Source organism: Echinops telfairi, unplaced genomic scaffold (genome assembly GCF_000313985.2).
Source record: "Echinops telfairi isolate 266 unplaced genomic scaffold, ASM31398v2 ScPeMD7_3533;HRSCAF=4204_1, whole genome shotgun sequence".
Taxonomy (NCBI): domain Eukaryota; kingdom Metazoa; phylum Chordata; class Mammalia; order Afrosoricida; family Tenrecidae; genus Echinops; species Echinops telfairi.
This window is the reverse complement of record NW_022107432.1, coordinates 17,792,155-17,819,054: the sequence shown is the minus strand read 5'-3', so window position 1 is coordinate 17,819,054 and position 26,900 is coordinate 17,792,155. Positions and strand designations below refer to the sequence as shown.

At 39.3% G+C, this 26,900-nt stretch overlaps 1 protein-coding gene across 1 annotated transcript in view; it reads right to left on the bottom strand.

The window, feature by feature from the left end:
- The window catches only part of PTCHD4 (patched domain containing 4), a 233,221-nt gene that overhangs the window by 206,109 nt on the left and 212 nt on the right, over positions 1 to 26,900 (bottom strand). The window lies entirely within an intron of this gene.

Here is a 26,900-nt window from a genome sequence, read left to right as displayed (position 1 = left end):
CGAAGGCGCCGACAGTTATTTTTAGTTTTCTTTGCCCGGGTCCTTCCCAGGTGGAGCGAATGCAGGGGTAGCTGGGTGGAGGTGCCGGGCCCGGGAGTCGGAGCCCAGGGGTGGGGCGTGCAGGGAGAGAGCTGAGCCGGGGGCTCCCAGGGGCGGTCCTCTTGCCCCGCCAGCTTCCCCGGGATCTCCAATTGTGCTTTTTGGTGGAAGAAAGGGCACGTAGAGGAGGAGGATGCGGGGAGTTTGGGTGTGTTTGTTTTTTTAACACATCACAAAGCACGCGAGAGATTTCCTTGCAGCACTGTCCACGCTGTCCTTGCAGATGAGTTGGATGCTGCCCGGGGCTGCCAGAGACCCCCACGTGGGATCCCTTCTTGGGTCTGGTGGTAGGAAGGGAGGAGGCATTTGCCAATAGCAATAGCATTTGTAATAGCCTGTGGCGTGTGTGTGTGTGTGTGTGTGTGTGTGTGTGTGTGTGTGTGTGTTGGAAGTAAATATCTACATTCAATTTGTGGTTTCTCATTCATTTTCAGCACTGTTTAAAGGACAGCACATTCTTAAAGCTGGTTTCAGCCTTTTCCTGCTTCCTCCCTTTCCCCTTAGGGACTACTTCTAACCATCAGGTTTAGTCATCTGAGATAGGCAAACTAAGAGGCTGATAGTTGGGGCTTTTTTGTTTTGTTTTTCCTATTTGAAATCCAGAGGCAAATACTTCTGTATATCATCAGGGAGGGGTTTCTTCTTCTTCTCCTTCTCCTCCTCCTCCTCCTTCCTCTCCCCCCTTGAAGGAAGGGTAATGATAGGTAGGGGAAAACAATTAGGTAGGGGAAAACAAATTGGAGTAATCTGATGGAAAATAAATAAACAAATAAAATAAGTTATCTTATCACACATGGGGAAAACAAGCAAAAAACCTACCACCAGGCCCCAAACCCAAACCAAATCAATTCAATGTCTGGGGTCTCATGGTGGTTTTGCACCACTGACCATTTTGGTAGCAGGCCACCACCTAACCCCCAGCACCACCAGACACTCAAACATGTGCGGTTAGGAACTCTCAACACCTAGAAGGTCAACTTCAAAATTGTTAATATGAATAAGTGTGTGTGTGTGTGTGTGTGTGTTTGATCTGTTGGTACTTTTCACAAGTTCATGTTCTAGAGAATTATTTTTTTAATCTTAGGGAAAATGCAAACATCTCACTGTGAACTGCAGACCTGCTTTCCAACGTTTCTGTTGTTCTGAGGATGACTTCATAGGAAAGATCGGCTTTCCAGCCACCTTTCCGGCACTCCTTCTTGCTAACAGAGAAATGGTCCACTCTTCATCCGATGCTTAGAGATGCACCATCCAGGCATACAAGGAAGGAAAAAGACCCCTTCTCTTAATAGAAAGCTTTCCCTTTTTCTTGTGGAATGGAGTCTTCAGTTAAGACACCAACGAAACAGCAGAGAGCTCCGCAGTAAGAAAAATGCTTAAGAGCAAGAGTCTAAAGGGTGATATCATATACATGATTAAAGAAAAATACCAGTCTTTTAATTCTGAAAGGGATCTCAGTGATCGTTCAGTTTGAACTCCCACAAGGGTAAAAATGTCTTCGGTGCTGTCTTGTAGCATTCTCCAAGTTTAAGGATCCTTTATCTTTCTAAAACGCCCAGGCTATTGCTCCTCCACTTTTCCTGTGGGCCGAACGTAGTCTCCTTCCAACATGCATGGACTAGTCCTTTCCTCCTTCACTAGCAAGAGTTTTTTATATCTGTAACATCACCTTAACTTTGTATAATACATTACATTATCTGTAACACCACCATAACTTTGTGTAATGCATTACATTAGAGAGAAGTAATGGGAATTTCTTCTTCCCTCTGTCTCTGTCTCTCTGTCTCTCTGTCTCTTTCTCTCTCTCTCTCTCTCTCTCTCTCTCTCTCACACACACACACACACACACAAAGGGACTTCAAAAGGTTTATGGGAAAATTCCATTATCTTCATTCTATTTTCCCACAGACTTTTGAAATCCCCTTTATAGATGGATGGATAGGAATATAGAATAACCAGTATAGTCATAGATTTCAGCTCATAGTGACCCTTATAGGACAGAGTAGAACTGTCTCCCAGGGTTTTCAAAGCTGAAATCTTTACAGAAGCTGATTATAACATCTTTCTCATGGAGCAGCCGGTGGGTTTGAACTGCCAACTTTTAGGTTAGAAGCCAAGTGCTGAAACACTGGGCTACCAGGGCTCCTTGCCACACAGTAGAAACATATCTATCATACATTTTCTCCAACCTCATTGCTATATTATGTATAATGATCATATCCTTTACATAAATTTCCCTAAGAAATAGTCTTGTAAATGATTGAATAATATAATTTTATAAATTGAGATTGTTGAGCAAATGATATAGTCAATTTTACAGATAAAATGAAGCTGTAGAGATTAAATTACTTAAAGGCCACACTCAGAGCTGTCTGTGAAGTTAACGCCAGGGTCTCAGTTTCTTATTTCTAGGCCCACTGAGTTTTCTCAGGCAGCATGGGTCAGGTCCACCCTCTGTTCTCACATTTAAAAATATATATCAGTATTACATTCTCCTTTCACATGCTCTCCACTTTCCGTACATTCTTCCTCAATAAATCCAAAAACATAGGAAGGAAGAAAAATGTCACTAAGTAAATAACTAAATCAGGCATAGTCCCATCTCTAGGAGGAACTACTTTGATGTAGCTACAAACCATGGTGTAGAATTATATTGGTGTGGTAATACATCCCCTGAATGTTGAGTGAAAAATACAGTTCACAACTACTTTTTTTAAAATCGTTTTATTAGGGGCTCATACAACTCTTATCACAATCCATACTCAACTACTTTAAAAAATAAAGATCTACACAGAGAAAAGCTGAAATCTGCATCAAAATGTTTGCTTCTTTACTGCAGAGTGATGAGATTAGTGGTGATACTTAAAAATACCGCAAACAAAAAAGTTGAGAACTTTCCATTTATCTTAAGGACTACAAATACCGGTCTACTTTTTAAATTTGCAGTTTCTGTAAATAATTTGCATAACAGATAAGCAGAGAAATAAAGTTTCCTCCCCTTCCAATGCACCTTATGTTTGTTTTAAAAGTATAGTAGTTACTCCAGATTTAAGAAGGTTTGGGGTGATCAAAGTAAAAATTATTTTGGGGTGAGTATCAACTTTTTCTTCTTGCAACTCAGCTTGCTTCAGAAAATCAAAATCAAAATAATTATCAAAATATACATAACCTTGAAACAGAAGGAAAGCCTTTGTGACAACGCCGTGGATCAGAGAACTCTAAGACTTTTTAAATAATAATAAAATTGCTACCCTGGAAAAAACCCTCTTAATACTTTTGGAATCTTTAGAGCAACTTTAAGGCTTGTAAATATATAGAACAAATATATACAGAAAAGGAAATAAAACAAAAAGAAATTGACTAGACACTGTCTTTCACTTTCAAAATATGAAAAAATAAGGACAAACATTGAAAGCTAACAAAACAAAACAAAACACCACCAACAACAAAAACTTATTTCAGTTCAGTTTTTACACGTATAGAAAAGTTGCAAAAATACCACAGGAAGTTTTTTTATGCCCCACACTCAGTTTTCTCTATTATTCACATATTTCGCTAATATGGTATATATCTTACAATTCATGGATCAAGGATGCCCCATTAGTATTAACTAACGTTCATACTTTTCAACTTCCCTTTCTTATTATTGAATGAATGCCCCTTTTCTGTTCCAGGGCCCAATTTAAAGTGCCACATTACAGTTAGTCACGTCTCCATAGGCTTCTTCCGTGATGACAGAGTCACAGGCTTTCTCTGTTTGCATGAGCCTGTGATTATTGAGCAGTATTAGTGAGGCATCACGTGGCACGTTCCTCAGTGGCATTTGCCTGGCTTTCTTCTTAGGATCCGTGCAGTGGGGAGATAGGGAGGAAGCCCCTAGGGATAAAGTGAGTTCTCACTCTTAGCCTTGGCCACCTGGTGGTAGAGTGCTTGTTGGTTTTCTACAGGACCCAGTTATTCTCTTTCCACTGCCAGCCTCCTCTAATCTCTGGAGGGAAGTCACTATGAATAGTCCTTACTTAAGAGTGCAAGTTTACCTTTTCCTCTTGGGTGGAATATCTGCGTATGTTATTGGGAATTCTTATACACAAGAGACTTGTCTATTCTCCCCATTTATTTTTATTCAATGATTTCCTTCTGTCACTTTGGACTCATGAATATTTACTCGTATACTTTGGGTTTAAAGGTTCTACTTTGGGCCATTGAGAGTTCTTTCATCTGAACCCCATTGATTTGGTCATTATTGCGTGTGCATTGTTTGTTGGTTGTTTTTCAATTCCTTAATTTTCACTTTCTGTTCCTGCATAATAGTCCAGAATCATCTCTTATATTTTCTTTCTCAGACTTAGCACAGTCATTTTTCCAAGAGCACTTGGGGGTCATCTATTTGTTTCTGTTTTTTTTTATTATTTTATTAGGGGCTCGTACAACTCTTATCACAATCCATACGTACATCCATTGTGTAAAGCACATTTGTACATTCATTGCCCTCATCATTCTCAAAACATGTCTCCACTTAAGCCCCTGGCATCAGCTCCTCATTGTTCCCCTCCCTCCCCACTCACCCCTTCCTCATGAACCCTTGAAAATTTTTAAATTATTATTTTGCCATATCTTGCCCTGTCTGACATCTCCCTTCATCCACTTTTCTGTTGTCTGTCCCCCAGGGAGGAGGTCACATATAGATCCTTGTAATCAGTTCCCTCTTTCCAACCCCCTCTCCCTTTACCCTCCCAGTATCGCCACTCTCACCACTGGTCCTGAAGGGGTCATCTGCTCTGGATTCCTTGTGTTTCCAATGTTTCTGTTTTTAATTGGCTATTGGTATTAGGAATGTTTTAAGGTACATCAGAGACCCCAACTCTTGAATGCAACTTAAGGGGAACATTTATGATGTCTTAAACAGGAAACGATAAGACAAAGACACATCATCTGGATGGGGAGGCGGCAGGGAAACAATATGAAGAGGTCACAATGATATCTATGGGTTTGCCAAGTTTCAGAGACTTAAAAAGGATATGGGACAGATCAGGAAACGGTCACCAAAACATGATTGGTGATGACAGATTGATATATCACAAATGGGTGACTACAGGAACAGGAAGGGTACCATAACTGGGACACCTACATTCTGTTAGACAGAAGGGTTTGCAAGCTTTGGCCAGGGCCTTCAGATACTCAGAGCCAGGTCACAACTCATGACTCTGACCCTAATACAGTGATCTGTATCAAGTTCACACCCAAGCAAGTCCCTAAGGGAGATTGCCCCTCCCTGGGCTGGGTAGGGGTGGTAGTAATCTTTGTAACAGTTTGCCTGAGGGCAAGACTGTCATATGCCTGCTTAGTAAAGGACTCAAACTCATGGCCATGGAGTCTGTTCTGACTCTTAGCAATGCTCTAGGACAGGTTAGAGCTGCCCCTGTGTGTTTCCGAAGCTGGAACTCTTTCTGGGCTAGAAAGCCGCCTTTTTCTCCTCTGAATGCAGCTGGTGCTTTCCAACTACTGACTGGGATCAGCAGCCCAGTGCTAATCTCCTGGTTAAAGAGCCACCCGTGTTCTTGCCTGGTTAATGGCCCAAAGGAATTCAATGGAAACTTAATCCATATGGGGACACGGCAAAGGGAATTTGCACTTTTGTTGTTATCCATAACCTTTTGCAAACCTGATGCTCAGACTTTAAGCTCTAATATGGGAACCATGATTTGGGTGCTAGGGATGCTTTTTGCTAGTGGGGTATTATTGCATCTAGGCTAGCTGACCACGAGGAAGTATATGTTGGAATACAAAGATATGTATCTGTACATATCTATAAACATATGTATTTGTACAGATCTATAAATCGTCCTTTGTATAAGCATTTGTATCTATAATAAGAGGATGCTGCTACCTGTATTTCCAGCTCTATTTTCACATGAATAATTCCAGCCTCTTCCCCTTGCTTATCTATAACCTCCTACTGTCACAGTGAGAAGCCTTGTAGTGTGCATGATATTTAAATAGCTTTTCTTTGTAATGAAAATATATTAAATTCTCTTAGAAAAAACTTGTTGTAGGAAAGGAAGAAAAGCATGATTCCTTAATTTTGATACTGTAAAGCGCTAATGGCAAATATAATTAAGACTACATTAGAAATATAAATTGTATGCTAAAAGCAAGGCAAACATGTCAACATTCCAGATTGACCTATAGAAAATAATTTTCACTGAAATATTAGTGGGTGTCAGTCACACAATAATTTTTGTAAAATGGATTTAGAATAAATTACTAAAAGCAGTGTGTTTAAAAATGCGCCTATAACAACCTAATGACAACTTTTGAGTTGTCCTTCATATTCTTTGATCTACCTTGGTCAATTTTGAGACTTGGAAACAAGAGGAGACTAGTATATTAGCTTGGTCTTTTGCAAGATGGAGATGAGAAGAACTGGGGCATGGAAACAGTACAGCTAAGTGCTGGGCTCATTCCACCATTCACTTGCTGGGTGTTTGGGGTAAGACATCTAATTCTCTGAGCCTCAGATTTAAAAACTTAGATTATAATAACTCAAGTATTCCCTTCTAGTCTGACTATTCAGCCCAATTCTCCAACACTGATCCCTTGTTGTCACTTCATGTGGGGCTGTTTTGCCCACTGCCATGTCATGTAATGCTGGCCTCGGCACTTTAAGAAAATGCCCTTTGAGCTCCTCTTACCATTATCCTAAATAGTTCCCAATGGATCATCCATCCATCTAAGCTCAGCCTTTTCTGTATAGGGTATGTCTGAGAGAGAGTTTTGGAGGTAAAGTTTTAAATTAACTGATTTAAATAATAAGGGCATTTTTTTAACTTTACATAACATGCTGTTCAGAAGAAGTTCTAGCCAGAAGAATATAAAAAGAAACGATGTGTTCCAATGACACACAAGCCCCCAGTTACCCCCCAAATCATACCAGCTGTCAATGAGTCCGTTCTGACTCATAGAGACTCTGTAAGACAAGGTAGAACTGCCCCTGTAGGTTTCTGAGACTGTAACTCTTGAATGGGTTAGAAAGCCTCCTTTTTCTACTGGACGTTTGAACTGCTGATCTTGCAGTTATCAGCACATGGTATAACCACTACACTACCAAGGCTGATTTATTTAGAGGTCCAAGCATATCATTAAGAATCAAGGGCTTTTTCCTTGTGGTTTGCTTGTTTTAAGAGCAAGATAGCTTTCTCCAGAGTAAACACATCTGCAAGAAACAAGATCCTGACGAAGAATCAGCTTCCCCTTCCTGTGAGTCTCTTCTAAGAGCACAATGTCTTTCCCAGAAGCCCGCAAGTGGACCGACTCTAAGTCTTGTATCCCAATGCTCATGTCTAAGTCAATCATTGAAGAGAGGAATGATAACCCAGTAATTGACTTAGACCAATCTGGACTCATGCTGAGGCTGGGACTGGGGCCAACCTCCTCTCTGCGCACACTGTCATTCAGAAGTATATGCACAATTTATTTTGTTGGCTTTATTTTCTTTTAAACAGGGATTTCTTTAGCCGAAACATGATGGGATGGTGGGACAGACAGATGTTGGGCAGCTAAAACCAACCCCCTTGGTGTTTGTTTTTTCTATATGAAACAAATTAGTTTCTGGAGACCATAATTTCTACATGGAAAATAGAGATCCAGAGTAATATACATGTATATATATTTTTAATTGATACTAAAAAGCTTTACAATACTGCACAAAAGAATTCCAACAATATTTATTAATTAAGTAGAGAACCCTGGTGGTGTAGTGGTTACATGTTGGGCTGTAATCCACATGGTCAGCAGTTCAAAACCATCAGCAGCTCCTCTGAAGAAAGACTGGGCTTTCTACTCCTGTAAACAGTTGCAGTCTCAGAAACCACTGTGGGTCGCCATGACTCAGCATTGACTCGATGACAGTGAGTTTGGAGTTTTGGCTTTAATAATTAAACTTGTATCTTTAATTAAGTTGGATACTGTGATGGCTAATATTTTGTGCCAACTTGACTAGGCTATTATTTCAGTCATTTGGCAGACACTATATAATCACTCACATTTTGTGATCTGATGTGAGCAGCCAATCAGTGGAAGAGAAATTTCATAGGGGGTTTAGTTCACACTCATGAAACAAATAATTGTTCTGGAAAACATCTCTCTCCCCTGCATTCTCCTCAGGTACTCTGGCCTCTAGTTCTTAGGATATGCGAAGTCTGTCCTGATTGACTTATAGATTTCATATTTGTTAGCTTTCAAAATCCTGTGAACCAGCAGCCTGCTATCTGCACTGCAAATGTTGTGTCTGTCAACCCCTGAAACAACAGGAGTCAGAAGGATCATCCAACCTTCTGCCTGACCCATTGATTTGGGCTTACCATCTTCCACATCTATGTGAACCCTTTCATTCTCTCTCTATGAATATTTATGCAGGAGAAAGCTGAGGTTGTCTGATTTTTTTAAAGGTTTACAGTTTCAGAAAGCCTATGCAGGGTCACCATAAGTCAGAATCAATTCAATCAGGGTGGATTTGGGTTTTGTAGGTTAAAAAAAAAGTGTGTGTATATATATATACAAATATATATATATATATATATATATATATTTCACTGGTTTTGTTTCTCTGGGAAGCCACCCTAAGACAGATACAAATATGTAAGCATGGTTCTTCTGGAAAATTCACTGTTTCTGATTTTATCTGTATGAGATGGAACTGACTGCCCTGAGAAATCCAGGCAATACTTTTTCAATAAAAGTGATAAGAAATTTAGATAAGGTTTACAGTATTGCTAACATAAAATTCATATGTTCTTATTGTTGGTGCTGGTAGGTGCCATCGAGTTGGTCCTGACTGATAGTAATGCCAGGGATGGCAGAATGAAAAATTCCCTGGCATGGTGCCATTGTCTCCTGCAGTCAGTGTGACCATCAGTCTGCCAGATCATTCTCTTTTTCACGGGGCTTCTATTTGACCACGCATGAGTTCTTTTCCAGAAAGTGGTCTCTCTTGATAACATGTTACCTGTTCAGGGTAGATGTTCACTGTCAGCAAGGTGAAGTCTCACCACCTTCTTTTTAAAAAATAATTTTATTGGCATATAATTTGCACATCATTACAATTTGCTTGATTTTATTAAGAAGAGTTGTGTAATCATTACCATAATTAATATCAGAACATTTTCTTCTTTCTTGTATTCAGTATTTCAACTTCCCATTTCTCCATAACCTCCCTTACCATAAAACACTAAAAACCACCCCAATGTCATTGAGTCCCTTCTGACTCCGACTGACCTTCTAGGACAGGGTAGAACTGCTCCTGTGGGTTTCCAAGTGTGTTGATCCAGGCAGAATAGAGAAATAAATCCATAGATACTCATTTGTGTATAAGATAGAGTTTTATATAAAGGGTAATTATACATGAGGAAAGCATCCCAACCCAGTCCAGTCTAAGCCCACAAGTCTGATATTAGCCTATATACCCCATACCATCTATAAAATCCTCTTCCGACTCACGAAACACATGCAATGACGTCGAATGCAGGGTGATCACAGGCCAGTGGGTACAAATTTTTGTAGCTGCAGTGGTGGTAGAAGCATCTCAGTGCTGACAGGGTTCTCCATGTGGCTCCTCCCACATGCAGGGCTGCAGCAGGGTAGGTCCATGTGTCTTCTCCAGCTCCCAGGGCATGGAGTCTATCAGCGTAGTGCCACATGTCTTCTCAGTAGAGGTCTCCACGGGAGTCAGCAGAGTGAGAATGTGTCTTCCGCTGCTCAGGAGAAAATACAGGAACTCTCAGACTTCTCAGGAGAAGGTCATGCCCACACAGAGGCCTCATTGGCTGTAACCCGATTGACAGACTAGACTCCACCCCTTCACTCTTAATCCTTTCAAGACCCAAATTGACACCAGATTATGTAACTACCACACCAAGTCTGCAACTCTTTGAGGGAGTAGAAGGCCTAGTCTTTCTCTCTGGAGTGGCTGGTGGTGTAGAACTGCTGACCTTGAAGTTGGCAGCCCAACACATAACCATTATGTCTCCAGGACTCCTACAAGGTCTCCAGTTGGAAATTACCAGCCACTTCTAGGGAGAAAGATGAGGCTTTCTACACCTGTGAAGAGCTACAGTCTCAGAAAATCACAGGAGCAGTTCTCCCTTGCCCTACTGGTTATTATGTATGAGTTGGAATTAACTCAATGGCAGTGAGTTTGGTCCCCTGCCATGTTCCTAGGTAATTATTAATTCATTTATTAACTTTATAGTTTTACCTATCCTGGATTTCATAAAATGAAAATCATATAAAACAAAAATAAGAAAGAAAGGAACAAACAAAACTCAACAAGAAAGCAGAAAATATTAAAAACTGAAATAATTTAAAAAGGGGTTGAAAGGAAAACCAAGTGAAAAGGTGTTGAATTTTAACCCACCTACACCTGCCATAATTGACTTTACAGTGCTTTCCATCTGATTACAAGTCTATTCGAAACCCTGGACCATATTCCTGGGAGGTTTACCTGAGGTTGATTTATGTGGGGACCCAGCAAATGGATTTTTGGCCTTCACTATCATCCACGGCCTTCTGCAAACAAAATGTTCAAATTTAAGCTCTGATACTGTTCCCTCCTTCAGGCTTTGATTTTATTTCTTGCAATTCATGGATCACACAGGCCAGTGCACTTCTTTCATGTGTACTTAGTGCATGTCTCCCTTAGATGGCTGCTTGTTTTAAGATAAACCTTTAAGACCCCGGATGCTATTCTTCCTGATAGCTGGGTCCCATGTGGTTTCTTTACCACACTTTTCTATTCAGTGATCCCTTCATGAGGGCATGTTTTGAGTAGGACCATGTTATAAGAACTAATTGTTCTTAAATCAGGGCTTTAATTAACTGGGGGCCCTAAATCCACTCCTATCTATGATTATATTTGCTTCTGGTTCACTTTAGAACATTTATAATGTTCTCTATCATAAAATTATAATGATATGTCTAAATATCATTATAATTTTATGGTAGAGAACATTATAAATCATCCCTATGGGGCAGAAAGTGATTCTATTGACACTATCATTGATTTAGCCAATAAAATGGAAGTTTAAAACTATTGAGGAAAGGAATATATACATGTATAGGCCAAATTTTCATATCAAAATACATGAATTATTGACTCATACAGATTAAAAACTTAAATGGCTGGACACTATTTACCCAAACAGTGAGATTTGGGGATATGGCAAAACTTTTAGTAACACTTATTCACCAAGGCAGAACCATGCCTGCTATTCTATTACACGTAATAAAAAAGCAAGGAGTACATCAAACTAATAACTATATCACCATCCTTCCTTACTCTTAAGGAGCATTCTTGCTGTACTTCTTCTGAGACAGATTTGTTCCTTCCGGTAGGTCATGATCTAGTCAATGTAGTATTTTCCAACACCATAAACCAAAGGCACCAGGTGTTCCATGTTCCTTTTCATTGCTCAGTTTTCTAGGCATGTGGGCTGATTGAAAAGACTTTGATATGAATCAGGTGACATGTTTGATTTTTAACACTTTTAAAGAATGCTTTGGCAGCAGAATTGTCCAATACAATAAGGCATTTACTTTCTTGATTTCCCTGGATGTTGATGGTGGATCCATGTTAAGTGAAGACCTTGGCACCTCCCGTATCATCTCCACTTCTCATGGTGTTGCTTCTTTGTGTTAAGGTGCACTCCATCCTGGGAACTATCATCTGTGGTCTTCACCAGTAAGTGCTGCAAGTTCTCTTCACTTTAAGCAAAGTTTTATCATCTACCTATCACTGGTTAAAAAGTCTTCCTCCAATTCTGATGCCAACTTCTTCATTTAGTCCACTTTTTGGGGGGATTATTTGTTCAGCATCCAGATTTAATAGGTCTGTTGAGAAGATATGATTTTGATGGGTACACTTTCTGATTTTAAATCATGCTGCATTTAAATCATGGGTGTGCTGTGTGAACTGCCTCTTTTCTGTATACAGGTTCCATGTGACCATAATGAAATGTTCTAGAATTTCTGTTCCTTATAATAATATAACCCCTAACTTGATATATATTCCACACCGTCAAATGCCATTCTATAGTCAAACAAAATAAAACAAACAAAAACCCCAGGTAAATAGCTCCTACTATTCTCTTCTTTCAGCTAAGATCCACCTAACATCGGCATTGCTGTACTTTGTTCAATTTCCTCTTCTGGATCTGGTTTGAATTTAGTACAGTTCTCTGTTGATGCAAGGTTGAACCCCTTATTAAAATTATCTTCAGCACAAATTGGCATGTAATATTAATGCTATCATTCAATAATTTTTTTCACTCTTTGATGACCTATCTTAAGATTGGCCATAAATATGGAACTCTTCCAGTTGGTTTGACCATGCAAATGTCTTCCAGATTGCTTGGAATAGATGAATGAGTGAGTCCAGCATGGCACCCACCTGCTGAAGCATCTGAATTGGTATGCTGTCTATTGTTGGTGGCTTGTTTTTGGCGAATGCCCTCTATACAGCTTGGACTTCTTCCTTGAGTACCACTGATTCTTCATGATATACTATGTTGAAATCATTGAATGTTGACTAGTGCTTCTGGGTTCCGTGTCTCCGTGTATTCCCTCCATCTTCTTTTAATGCTTCCTGCATAATTCAATTTGTATTCATATATATTCACATATAATAGTGCTTATCAATATAACTTGTTATGTTTAGCTACATTACTATATTGTTCTACCCTGTATGCCTAAACCCTAAAATCAATGCTATTCTAATTCTAATAATAAAATACTAAAATTATATATTTTAAAAACACAGAGACAAGATATTTATTAATACATTTATTAAATTCTTAAGTATATCATCTGCACTAAAATTTTGCCACAACTAGTACTTTCCTATACTGGAAACTGGATAAAGTTTGGTAAAAATGTCAATCAATAAATGTACTAGTTTTGACTTAATCATTAGTTAGACCCTAGTTTCACTTAACCACTGTATTGCCTTGATCAGATCATTTGACATCAATATGGCTTAGGTTTTTATATAAAAAAATGCAAAATGATAGAACTAAACTTATAGATCATCGGATTTACTTCTGCCTTTGATATCCTGGTATCCTGTACTTTAAATCCAAAGACTCATTTGAGGGGTAACCACATCTCATCAAAGATCAAACTCTTATGCCCTACTCAGCTTTCCGTTCCCTTATAGTCACTTCTTTGTACTTGGCAAACATTAAACACTGAATTACCGAAGACTATGAGTAGCATATTAGACAAAGAGAACAAACGTCTTGGCATTAGTCAGTGAAATGATCGATAGAGGTGGGAAAATAAACTTGGAGTATGGTGGTCACAGGGGAAGGGCTGCATTGAAGATCCTATACTGCCTGCCAGAATGCAGTGTGGTGCGCTGTTACTGGGTCACCTCACAAAAACAGCAGGCTGCTTTGTACTTCCTTGGTTTCAGATAATTCATGCAAACATTCTCAGTGAGGTTTACAGCTAATTGATTACAGCTAGTTAAGGTTTCTTTTTCCTTCTCCATCTCCACTTGACCCATCGAATAGGGAGTTCTGGTGGCACTGTACGCCACACATTGAACTGCTGACACAGGGCAGCAGTTTGAACCCACCAGTTACTCTATGAGAGAAAAATGGGACCATCCGCTCCTATAAAGATTTCGAGTCTCAGAAACCCAAACAGTGGATCCAAGGATCCAGTGACACTGCTGTGCCCCAGAGGGTCGCCAGGAGTCAGAATGAACTTGCGAGCAGCGAACTGATATATTTTTGAGGGAGGAACTGGATCACATTTCTTCAAACATTATAATGTAATTTTTCTTGAAACTATATGTAATAGAGTTCAATCAATTTTACTCAAAGTCATGGAAACATTACCTACATTTTCCCTGCCTCTTTCTTTGCCTCCTACCCTCCTTGCAAATGGCATTCTTTCCTTCAAGTGTTTGCATCAGGTTATTCTAAGTATGTATGTTTAAAAACATTCTCTCACCCCTTCCCTTTTTTTTTCTGGATGAACCCAATAGTATATTTCCATCATGTTGTTCATTGTTTAAAATTGTTATGTGCCTTTTAAATGAAGGCTATATTACAATCAGCTGTTGCTCACTAAGCAAGGCTTTGGGGGCAGGGATTTCTGTAAGATGAGTCGCTCATTGTGTGGCCAGGAACATGGATCTGATTCCTTGACAAGACAGTTCTTTCACCAGAGCATGGTAAATAACTACTTTTCTGAGGCCGTTTTTGAGTGGAAGAGGGTGTCATTTTCAGCATTAAAGAGGCAGCACAGTGGAGACGGGATCGAAACAGAGGCTGTGTTGGAGCATCGCATTGTTTTGTATCTCCGAATATGAACATCCATGTCATTATCAAGAAAGCAGCAATACAAGAAGACATTATCCTCTTGCGATGGCAACAGCAGTGCTTGCTGGATACTGTAGGTGGGCAAGGAGAGAGAGGAACCATGGGAAATGGAGCTGTCTTTAGGAGGAAGAGGCTGGTAAAATGGATGTGGTTAGCCTAGCATGGAGGAGTGTATTACCACTAACTTTGTTTAGAATTGAAACAGAGATTAATTAAGTAGCTGATCACATTTTAGTTTTGTTATTTAAAAATTATTTTTTCCACAACAATGCTATTATTGCCAACACCTATAGTGGAGTGGTCCAACTGCTCTACTTCCTTGCCAACCTCTCAACACCAGTCCTCCTAAGAGTTACAGTTGTGATTTGGTGATAACTTCCTATTTGTCATTATTTAATATTGTTGAAGTGATTGGGGAGGAGTACACTATCAACTTGGAGTTTGTGATAGTCTGGGTTGACTAGAGAAACAAATCCAGGACAGTCATCTATATGGAAGACAGAGCTTTATATCAAGAGTTAATTGTATATTGAGAAAACATCCCAGCCCAGTCCAGATCAAGTCCTTAAATCCTTACGTCCATATATCTGATACCAGTCTACAAATCCCTCTTGAGACTCACGCAACATATGCAATGACACTGAATGCAAGAAGATCACAGGGCAATGGGTGGAAAGTCTTAGGGATCCAGTGGCAGTAGAAGCATCTCAGCCCTGTCGTGGCTCTCCATGTGGCTTCTCCAGCTCCCGGGCTCTGGCTCCATCAGCATAGCTCCATGTGTCTTTTTAGTGGGAAGACCAAGCAGAGAGATCCTATGTCCCACTTCCAGGGAGGAAAATAGGAGTTCCCAGAATCCCCAGGAGAAGGCCATACCCACACAGAGGTCCATTGGCTATGACCTGATTGCCAGGCTAGACTCCACCCTTTTGCTCAAATTGACAGGAGATTATGTAACTTCCACAGGATTACTATATGTAATTTTAGAGGTTTTACTGCTATGACTATAACCCTTGCCCTACATGATGATTTCTCCCCTCAGAACAGTGTAATCATAAAATGAATAAATGGAAGAACCTGGTCCTGGTGTCATATCAAATAGAGTTTTCTTGTTGGGGAAAACAGATTTCTTTACAAAAATAGAAATGAAAAGCCTTTAGACAACAGATAAACTCAAACTATTTATATGTGTGCCTGACATTCAAAATTTGATCTTCAGCCTGTGAAAAAAAAAACAACTGAAGAATTTCTCTGTGACCTTTGGAGAAATTTCAGCCTTTTCATCAGGAGGAACAATGTAAACAAAATGAGTTCCCATTCAAATGAAAGAGTACAACAAGTTTCTTGTGAACATTCTCATGTCACACATACACAACAGTACCAAAAAACATGTAGACTAAGCATCTGGAGATTAAGTCATTTCATTGCATTGATAAATTTAATGGACATTTATAGAAACAGTGATAAAAGCACTTTCCACTAGATTTCACCTTTGGCAAGACTCTAGCATAGACATTATTCTAATGTTTGAACTTCTCTGTTGATCGGTGCCTCCTGGATAGAATGTATGCTTCATGAAGACAATGCTTTCTGACTCAGCTGTTTCTCACTTCCTAGCAGAATGCCTAATACATAATAGTTGCTAAATAGCATTAGAATGACTTAACTCATTCCAGAATAGCCCTTTCAACATACTAGAAATATAGTAAATAAAGTAAGGTGTCCTTGGATGGCATATATGCTGGGCTGCTCACCAAAAGGTTGGTAACAGAAGAAAGTTCTAGTGATTTACTTGTCACCCATTGGAAACTCTACAGAGCACTAATCTACTGTTAAGTTTCTGGGGTCACGTATGTTAAAATAAATTTGATTGCAATTGGTTTTAAGGAAGGTAAAAGAAGCATAAAAGGCAATAAAATAAGACATAAGAAACAGCCTTTGATACTGAAATTCAGTCCATGTGGCTGATGAGGTCTGCTGTGGTCTTGTTGCCCTGTGTCCACTCACCTTCCATGGTCAACTTCTCCTTGTTTTACCTTCCTAACTATGTCTCGCCCCTGTCTCAGCAATTCCTGGTGCTAATTGATTGTCCAAGCCCCAAAGTTTACATTTCTGGTTTTCATCTCTGTGTGTTTCTGAAAATGGTTTCTCTTCTGGCCGATTTTCAGTCTCTAAGCAGAGCTAGAGTGTACATTATAGTTCTGGTGTAAACTTAGAGGCAAGAGTTGCAAAATAAGCTCTGAAAAAATAAGCAGGTGAAGATTATAAAGAAGTTTTGGAATTGTTCACTTAACACATTCCCGGAAAAGTGACTGGAAAAAGAAAGTATACAAAGCCCTCCTAGGAAAGCTGGAAAGAGTTGCCACTGTTCATGGAATTTAAAGAACTGGCATTTCTTTCGTGAAGCAAGATGGAATGAGATATAAAAATGTGGGCTATAGCTCTGTTACGGTGTGGAGAATGAGTTGGAGGTGTAAGAATTGAGGTTGTGTGATACTTAGGACACTAAAACAGTTGTCTGACCCCATGTCAAGGGCATCTTGGACCACCTGGTACTGAGAGGGATGGTAAGAAATAAAAGTCACTTATGGGCAATAAAAATAGAATGTGATGTCTTTTAAATGACCTTTCACTTTCTTTCTGGGTGGTGTTCTTCATGCCTCTCACAGCACGTCAGGTCTTCTGTTATTAATGTTCGGTGCATCAAACCTATCCTTCAGATGGCATCTAATTTCAGGTGACATATGTGATGGACGTATCACAATGTTTATGGAAAGTTTACCTATTTTTCATGTGCTCAAGGTTGTATTTGGGTTTTCATGAATTTGCTTTACTTATTTTCAACTTTAGCCTGCCCTTGTATACGAGCAGTTGATGATCTATTCCACTATTAGCCCATGGCTTTGTTTTGACTGATGATGTTGAGCTGCTCTGTAAATTTTTTCCCACAGATATGGCAGATTTGATTCCAGTTGATGAGTTTCTCATGTGTAGTTGCCATTTATATTGTTGGGTGAAAAAATGGTATCTGCAATGAAGTAGGCCTTGGTCTTAGAAAATTCCATCATTATTTTTGGCTTCTGCTTGTCATTTCCTGATGACTAACTGACTCAAAATGGCCAATACTGTCCATTTAAGGATACCAGTGTCTAGGATTAGATCTTTATGTGTTTCATTTCAATTTGGACAAGTTCCAGTTTTCCTCGATTAGTACTGCATTCATTTCACATGCAAAATGCTAAAGATGCTTGTAGCTGTCTCTGCATCCTGCGTCAGCAAATGAAGGTTCTTAAAGCTTTGCTCCGTCCATGTCATTGAGGTCGACTCTGCTTAGAGAAGGCATTTCTTTCCAAGTGATATTTTGAGTACCCTTTAACCTGGAAGGCTCGTCTCCTGGCACGACATCAGATAGTGTTCCACTGATATGAAAATTTTCAGTGGCTAATTTTTCACAAGTGATCAACTTCTTCCTATTTTGCTTTTGTCTGAAAGTTCCACTGAAACCTGTCTTACTAGTATTGGACATACTGGTAGCATAGCTTTTGGAGTGACACCAACCCGTAGCCACTATAGTATAAAAAACGGATACATTTTGATAGGCAGATTGATAGGTGATAGGGAGATGTCACACGTGCATATATACCTACAGTTATGTCTATATAACTCCATATAATATACTTTTATCCAAGAAAAATTAAGTAGTACATACTGTGTTTACATCAAATGCAACACTCCTCCTCTGAAGCTTCCCATTTCCCATTTTCAAGGACCAACTCATTGTATTTCTTTGGCCTTTTCTTATTGAATATTTCTCTGTACCAATAAATAGTATTTATGAATAATATTTAGACCAAAGTCTTATTTGTCATTTCAATTCCTTTTATAAAAATAACCTTAAAAAATAAATCATTTATTGGGGGCTTATACAACTCTTAGCACAATCCATCCATCCATTGTGTCAAGCACATTTGTACATGTTGCCATTATCATTCTCAAACATTTTCTTTCAACTTGAGCCCTTGGTATCAGCTCTTTGTTTTGTTTTTAAATCATTTTATTAGGGGCTCAGACCACTTATCACAATCTATACATACATCCATTGTGTCAAGCACATTTGTCCATTCGTTGCCCTCATCATTCTCAAAACATTTGCCCTCCACTTAAGCCCCTGGCATCAGCTCCTCATTTCCCCCCCTCCCTTCTGCTCCCTCCTCCCTCATGAACCCTTGACATCTCCCTACACCCACTTTTCTGTTGTCCTTCCCCCAGGGAGGAGGTTATATGTAGACAAGATGTAGATCCTTGTAATTAGTCCCCCCCCCCTCCCCCCGGTGTTGCTACTCTCACCACTGGTCCTGAAGGGATCATCTGCCCTGGATTCCCTGTGCTTCCAGTTCTTCTCTGTACCAGTGTACATCCTCTGGTCTAGTCATATTTGTAAGGTAGAATTGGGATCATGAAAGTGTGGGGGGGAGGGAGGAAGCATTTAGAAACTAGAGGAAAGTTGAATGAATTGGGGTTTATTATCTCATTAAAACATAACATTGGAATTCTTAAAACATCAAAATATGTATAACCAATGATGATAAGTAGAGTTACCATTTGTTGAAAAAATAAAATTTGCCATTGAATTCATACCATCTAATTCATGGAAACCCAATTGTGTTAATGTGCAACTGTGCTCCACAGCAATTTTGCATTTGTTAATTTTGTTTCCATTATATTATTTACCTATTTTTTTTCCCTAATGGTTATCTACTTGGGAGTCCCTCCCTCCCCCCAAGTACTGTTGAGTAATTGTTGGACTGCTATCCACAAGGATGGAAGTGTAACCTTTCTCCATGAGAAGATAAGTCTGTCTTGCTCCCATGCACCCTATATAAGGGGTCAATATGAGTCAGGATTGACCCCGGCATGGTGTGTTTTTTAAAAATAAATCTCCTCAAAACCAAAAGCACCAAACAGTAACAAGTATGCATCAATATTTCTCATGGTATTGTGAGTTAACTGGTCTGTGCTTATTCTCATTCAAATTCTGACATGATTATCGTGAAGATGGTAGCTGGGGCTAAAATCATTGTGACATTTCCTTCCTTCATTTATCACAGCAGTTCTCAACCTGTGGGTCGTGGCCCCTCTGGGGTTGAACAACCCTTTCACAGGGGTTGCCCAATTCATAACAGTAGCAAAATTACAGTGATGAAGTAGCAACAAAAACAATTTTTATGGTTGGGGGGTCGGGTGGTCAGCAGAACATAAGGAATAAGGGTCACAGTACTAGGAAGGTTGAGAACCACTGATCTAGTGGCTCAGTGACTGATATACTGGGAGTAGACCCTCAGGCTTTTCTTCCAAGTTACTTCTGGTTGAGCTACCACATGAACATTTTAATTATTTGCACCACCGAAGACTATTTATTGAGATTGTACTGTGTCCTAGCCAATGCAATAAGGACTTAATTGACACTAAACAATATCGCCCTCACAATAAGCATGTGAAATCTTTATCACAGTTATAGTCCATTGATAAATAGGGAAATACAGTGAACCCTCGTTTATCGCGGTTAATCGGTTCTAGACCCTACCGTGATAAATGAAATTCCGCGAAGTAGGATTCCTTATTTGTAAATCAAATATTTTCGTAGTTAGAGCATAGAGGACATGAAAAAACACCCTTTAGTCACCATTACACTCGTATTACCCAATTTATTAAACGAAAAAGGGAAAATACAGTAAAACATTTTGGACGTTACAATTATCATTTATTATTTATTATATTATTTATGGCATCAAGCGTGTACAGTATGAGCCAATCAGTGACAGTAATGACAGAGCATGTGCTGTTACGCAAAAACCGAGATAGAGTGAAGCCGCGGAAGTCGAAGTGCGAAGTGGCGAGGGTTCACTGTATATGTTTCATAATGTTTATAGAGAAACATTATCAAACCTTTCTGTGTTAGACAGGGTTTTCTAGAGAGATAAAACCAAATTCCTGATAATTTAATATATTTATTTATAAAGATAATTAGATATATATAACGAGAAATGAAATGTTAAATCATATACAGATAAATATACAATACAAGAAATAAACAGTTAAATTAGAAAGCACTACAAATGGCTTAGTGCAACTCACGTACATGAGAGAAAGTTGAGAGACTAGCAGTCCTTCAAGTCTCTATCTGATGCCAGATCTTCCTCTATTTGTAGAGAGAACTAGGCTATGTCAGCACAGCAGCCAATCACAAGGCAGGTCACCAACCACCAGTCCCCAGCTCCAGAGAAGTCTTAAAGGGACCTCAACTTCCAGCAACACAGTCCACAGGCTAGGCGTCCCACAGGCAGTGTAGCCTTTAAATTGAGGTGAAGAACAAGCAAGGCAGCTGCATACTGGTCCGATGATCACAGAGCGAGAGACAAAAAAGGCAAGGCTCACCAAGCCATTTATCTCTCTGCCCTTCAGTCAATCCCACCTGCTTTTATCAGCCAGGCTGGCACAATAAACTATCTCACTTTCTTTAATGCTAATATCAGAGGCTGCACAAAGTTCTCCTATAGAACATTTTCAGTGTAGGTTCAAAGCCCCAAACTCTGTGTCTTATAATGGTTAAGACTAGGAGTGAATAAGTTCACTGTTAATACTACTGGCTCAAAAACACATGATAGATGAACTATTTTCCATAAAATACGAACTTATTAATAATAAAGTGAATATTCACACACTTTAAGTTCTTTTCATCTCCACAAGCTTTGTGTATAGGTGAAAAATGATGCATATGTAAGATCATGTTTTCCAGCTCCACACATATGCTTAGCACCATTGTTGTAATGCACTTTAGCAGATTCCACTTCCGATTATACTAAACTAATGCAACTTCTTTGAATTTAGTCCCACCTGTGCTTTTTACACAGAGATTACTTTTAAAGGTTAATTCTTCTGTCTTTTAAAAATTTATGATTGACTCTTTAAACATGCAACAATTAAACAATATTAGTAACATTTGTTGGCTCATTAATAGCCAGGGAAAGCTACTCAATGTCATTTGTCTTGTTTTTTAATTTGCTATTGATTTGTTTGCAACTCTTCAAGAAACTGTCCTTGATAAAAGTTGATAGTCTTAATTACTTTGAGTGAATACAATTCTCCATTTCAGCAATCAATCATTTTTCAAATTATTTAATTAAATCATCATTGATAAAAGGAATTTCCTTGCTTGTTTAATACATGAGGCAATTAGAAATTTCTTTGATTCCAGATTCATGAAAAAAAAATTTTTTGAGGAAATTCTGTTATATTTCATTTAAAAATGTCCATCTTTTCTGACTTTTTATTTTCCTGTGAGTTGTGAAAGTGATGAATGTTTAATTTGGTAAGGCTATATTTATTTCATTGTTTGCACAAATATAGTGTCATTGCTTAATACACAAAATATTATGCTATTTAATAGGATAGCAACACAGTACACATTCCACTCATCTTTCAAACAGAAATATTCAGTCTACTTCACTCTTCCTCTTTTTTTAACATGGTTTTAAAAACTGTTGCAGTGCAACACAACACATGACCGTAGCAATGTTATAGAATTTATAACTGTATAACTGTTACTTTTAGTGGACCAAAGGGCAATGTAAAACAATGAGTACAAAGTGTGATTTGTTTCACAACTATTCGACTCTGCCTTTGCAGTGCAAACACAGCCATGTGGTTGTTGGGGCGTTGATTCCAATTCATGGTGACTGCTTGTATACAGGGGAGAATTTCTCCTCAGGGTTTTCTTGGCTGTAAGTTTAAAGAAAGCACACCGAACTTTGTCTTTGGGGCTCCAAGGTGTTTAAACAAATAATCTCCAGGATAGTAGTCAAGTACAAACTGTTTTCGCCAACTCAGGACTTCGAGCACACCAAGATAAAGATGTAAATGAATGTGTGTGGCTGTGTTCTAATAGAACTGCATTTATAGACACTGACATTTAATGTTTTTTATCATTTTCATATGCCTCAAATTATTTTCTTTTTATATTTAACAATTTTATATCTTACAAAAATAGCAGAATGGATTTGGTCTACTGGCTACCTTTTGAAGACCCCTACACTGAAAGGTATCCTTAATAAATTTAAATAAAGTGTTTTAAAGGAAATTCTTCATTCTTTTTATTCTGGATGTACCTAAGTGGGAAATAACAGGGTAGAATGGACATTTGAGGGGAGGAAAAGAGAAAGACATATTCATTTACTCATAGTTCTTAGAGCAAAAGTTGCATTTAGAGATTTTCCCCCTTTAATTTCTCGTAGTGAAGTGAACAGTGGGTACAATTCAGATCGTGTCCTAGGCAAAAAACCATCCCATATATAATAAACTGTAAAACATTTCCATCGTTTCCTTTGTAGAATGGTTGTAACATGTTTTGAATTCCTTCATATATTACTTATATACTATCTTGCCTTATTACATTATATCATTATTAAATTACTTATATCGGAAAAACAAATGTTATTGGCTCCGAGGTCACCTTGGAGCAGAGATGGATCGGCCTAGTATTGAACTGAGAGACAGGAAGGCTGATACCAGTTTTAGTTCTATTACCTACTTGCTGCTCCACGTGACCCCCATGTGCCTATACATCTATCTATGTCATGAAGTGATTGATTTTCATTTGTTTCTGGACAGGTGCTGTTTAGCCTGGAAAAAATGTGAATGGAGACTTAGTGCCAGTGTCTTATGCCCTTCTCTCAATGCCACCCTGCTCTGGTATTCCGTAGTTCAGAAGATTCTTCACTCAGTACTTATTATTAATTTTCTTCCACACTTAGACAAAGTCCCTGGGTGGAGCAAATGGTTAAGGATTTGACTTCCAACTGAAAGACTGGGATTTTAACTCACCCAGAGGTACTTTGGAAGTAAGGCCTGGTGATCTGCTCCAAAAGAGGAGCCTTGAAACCCCTATGGAAAAGCTGTACTTTGTGACACATGGGGTCACCATATATTGGAATTGAGGGCAGCTGGTTTGATTTTGATTTATGACATGCAAATGAATGCCCTTATGTCCCTTCCAAAAACCAAACTCACTGCCATTGGGTCAATGCCAATTCATAGACACCCTATAGGACAGAGTAGAACTGCCCCATGAGTTTCTGAGACTGTAACTCTTTGTGGGAATAGAAAGCCCCATCATTCTCCCAAGGAGCATTTAGAACTGCTGACCTTTTGGATTACAGCCCAATGCATAACCACTGTGCCACCAGTGCTCCTGGTAATGAGAAATTTGATGTCAAATTGTGCTGTCGGGATGCCATTTGTTAACAGTGCCATTAAGATGTTAATGGTATTAGTCATAATAATGAACATTTCTGGAACCCTTACTAAGTGCAGGACATTTACATATACTGTCATACATAATTGACTGGAAAGCTTTTGGTGAGTGATATTAATTTTTCTAAGGTTCTAGATTAATTAAATGAAGCTCTAAGTGGATGAATAACTTTCCTACAGTCTCTTAACCACTAGATGGGCTACCCTGTATTTAAATCCAGACCTAAAAGATTACATACTGATTTGAAAGAGAATTGGATGAAGTGAAGAAAAATCATGGCTACCTTAAAAAACAATTAGCCTGCTAATATGTGTTCTGTCATTACCTTCAACTTTTAGTTATTAATTAAGCAGCAGAGGAAAGGGTCAATTATAATGTCTTCATATCTGTTGTCAGTGAATTATCATATGGTGGCTTCTAACAGTTAGATCTCAGGTAAACTCTCATATGCCGAACGGCATAAGGTAAGCAGGAACTTCTCCGTAAGGCATATCAATGGGATTTTATGATTTATAATCCCATTGGCAGCAATAAATGGGAGCATCATCAAAATACTGCCGGATAGATCCTCATAATTCCTGTTGTGATTGAGCTCGGTTTTGCAGTCGTTGTTTCAACCCTTCTCACTGATGGTCTTCCTCTTTCTCGCTGATCCTCCACTTTGCTAACCGTGATGTGCTTTGCCAGGGCTCTTCTTTCCCGATGGCCCAAAGTAAGCGAGGTGAACCCTCGCCATCCTGGCTTCTAAGGAACATTTTGGTTCTTTCTTCCAAGGGAGATGTGCTCATTTTTTCTGGCGGTCTGTGGGATAGTTAATACTCCTTGCCAATACCATAATTCAAATGCGTCTATCCTTATTTAGCCATACTTCGTCACGGTCCGCCTTTCACATGCACTTATTGCAATTGAAAATAGCACAGCTTGGGGAGGCGCATTTTTTTTTCCAAAAGAAAAAGAAATTTTTGAGTAGACATACTAGATCGTATGACTTTAACAAGGAAACTCGGGTCCGTTGTTCGCTTGCTAGTTATTGAAAAATACCTGATAGGGTCGCCTCTAGTTAGACTCCCTTGGAGTCCTGTGGGTTATCTGTGATTTACTGAGCACAAGGTCAGTAGTTTGAACATACCAGCTCTGCTCCATGGGAGAAAGGTAAGGCTTTTTGTGCCCATAAAGGTTTACAGCCCCCAAACCCACAGGGGCAGTTCTAACTACAGGACCCATATGAATCAGAATGGACTTAATGAGTTAATTTTGTTCACTTTTTTTCAGGTGGTGCAGACAGTTAAGTACTCAGCTGCTAATTACCTGAAGTGGGTTGGAAGAAGAGCCTGGTGATCCACTTCTGAAAAATCAGCTACCGAAAACCCGATAGAACCCAGTTCTGTACTGACACATCGGTTCATCTGGAGTTGGAATCTGCTCAATGGCAACAGGTTAACTGGTTATCTGGTATTTTGTCAGCTGGTTGGACAAACCAGAAAACAGCAGTCTTGGCATTGTTTTGCACTGCCATTTATAGCATCTTGGTGCACTGCACTTGGAATGGTGGGTCCTCCCTAATTAGTACAGATGGATTTGGTGTAGTTTAGCTGTTTGATAAATACATTGACTTGATTTAACAAAATCTAGTTCATGAAAATTTACACTTGAAAACTTGGTAAGTGATTTACACCTCACAGAACTATCTTCATTTAAAAATAGGTGGTCTTTTGGCTTTTGATGACTAATAAATAATTATGATAAAGATGACTATAAACTAGATCAAAGGAAAGGAATACATGAAATTAGCACAAATAATCTGAATGATTATGTGTAAATGAAGGTAGTTTATTTGTTCAAAGTAAAACCAAAAAGAAACTCATTGCCATCTAGTCTATGCTGATTTGTGGTAGTTACATAACCTGGTGTCAACTTGCAAAGGGTTGGAGTCTAGCCTGTCTATCGGGTTGCAGCTTGATGACTTCATTTGGAGGTGCCACAGAGATAAATAGCTGACTGGAGGCCAGATACACACAGACACTCGGTTTGTCTTACTGCTGACAAGCCACATGGAGACCCCTGATGGAATCAGAGCCCTGAAGCTGGAGGAACCTCTTGGAGACCCTCACCCGCACTCAAATGCTTTACTGCCACTGGGTCCACAAGACTTTCCACCCACCGGCCTGTGATATTCCTGCGTTTGGCATCATTTCATGTGTTGTGTGAGTCTGAAGAGGACTGGTATTGGACATATGGGCTAATGTCAGACTTAAGGATTTGATCTGGACTGGGCTGGGGTGTTTTCTTAATAGACAATTATTCTTTGATATAAAGCTCTTTCTTATACACATGAGTCTCCCTGGATTTGTTTCTCTAGTCTACCCAGACTAACACATGCTTTATTGCTACTCTATAAGACAGAGTAGAACTTCCCCTGTGGGTTTCTGAGACTGTAAATCTTTTTTTTTTTAATAATCATTTTATTAGGGGTTCATACAACTCTTCACAATCCATACATACATCATTTGTGTCCAGCACATTGGTACATATGTTGCCATCATCATTCTCATAACACCTGCCCTCCACTTGAGCCCTTGGTGTCAGCTCCTCATTTTCCGCCTCCCTCCCCACTCCCCCCTCTCCCTGAACCCTTGATAATTTATGAATCATTATTATTTTATCATACCTCATACCATCTGATGTCTCCCTCACCCACTTCTCCACTGTCCTTCCTCTAGGGAGGAGGCCATATGTAGACCTTGTCATCTGTTCCCCCTTTCTCCCTCACCTTCCCTCCACCCTCCCAATATTGCCACTCTCTCCACTGGTCCTGAAGGGTTCATCTGTCCTGGATTCCTTATATTTCCAGTTCCTATCTGTGCCAGTGTACATCCTCTGGTCCAGCCGGATATGTAAGGTAGAATTGGGATCATGATAGTGGGGGGGGAGGAAGCATTTAAGAACTAGAGGAAAATCATATATTTCATAATTGCTACACTGCACTCTGATTGGCTCATCTCCTCCCTGCATCCCTTCTGCAAGGGGATGTCCAATTCCCCCTGGATAGTCCCTGGGTCCCCACTCTGCACTCCCCCTCATTCACAATGCTATGATTTTTTTTTTTTTTTTGG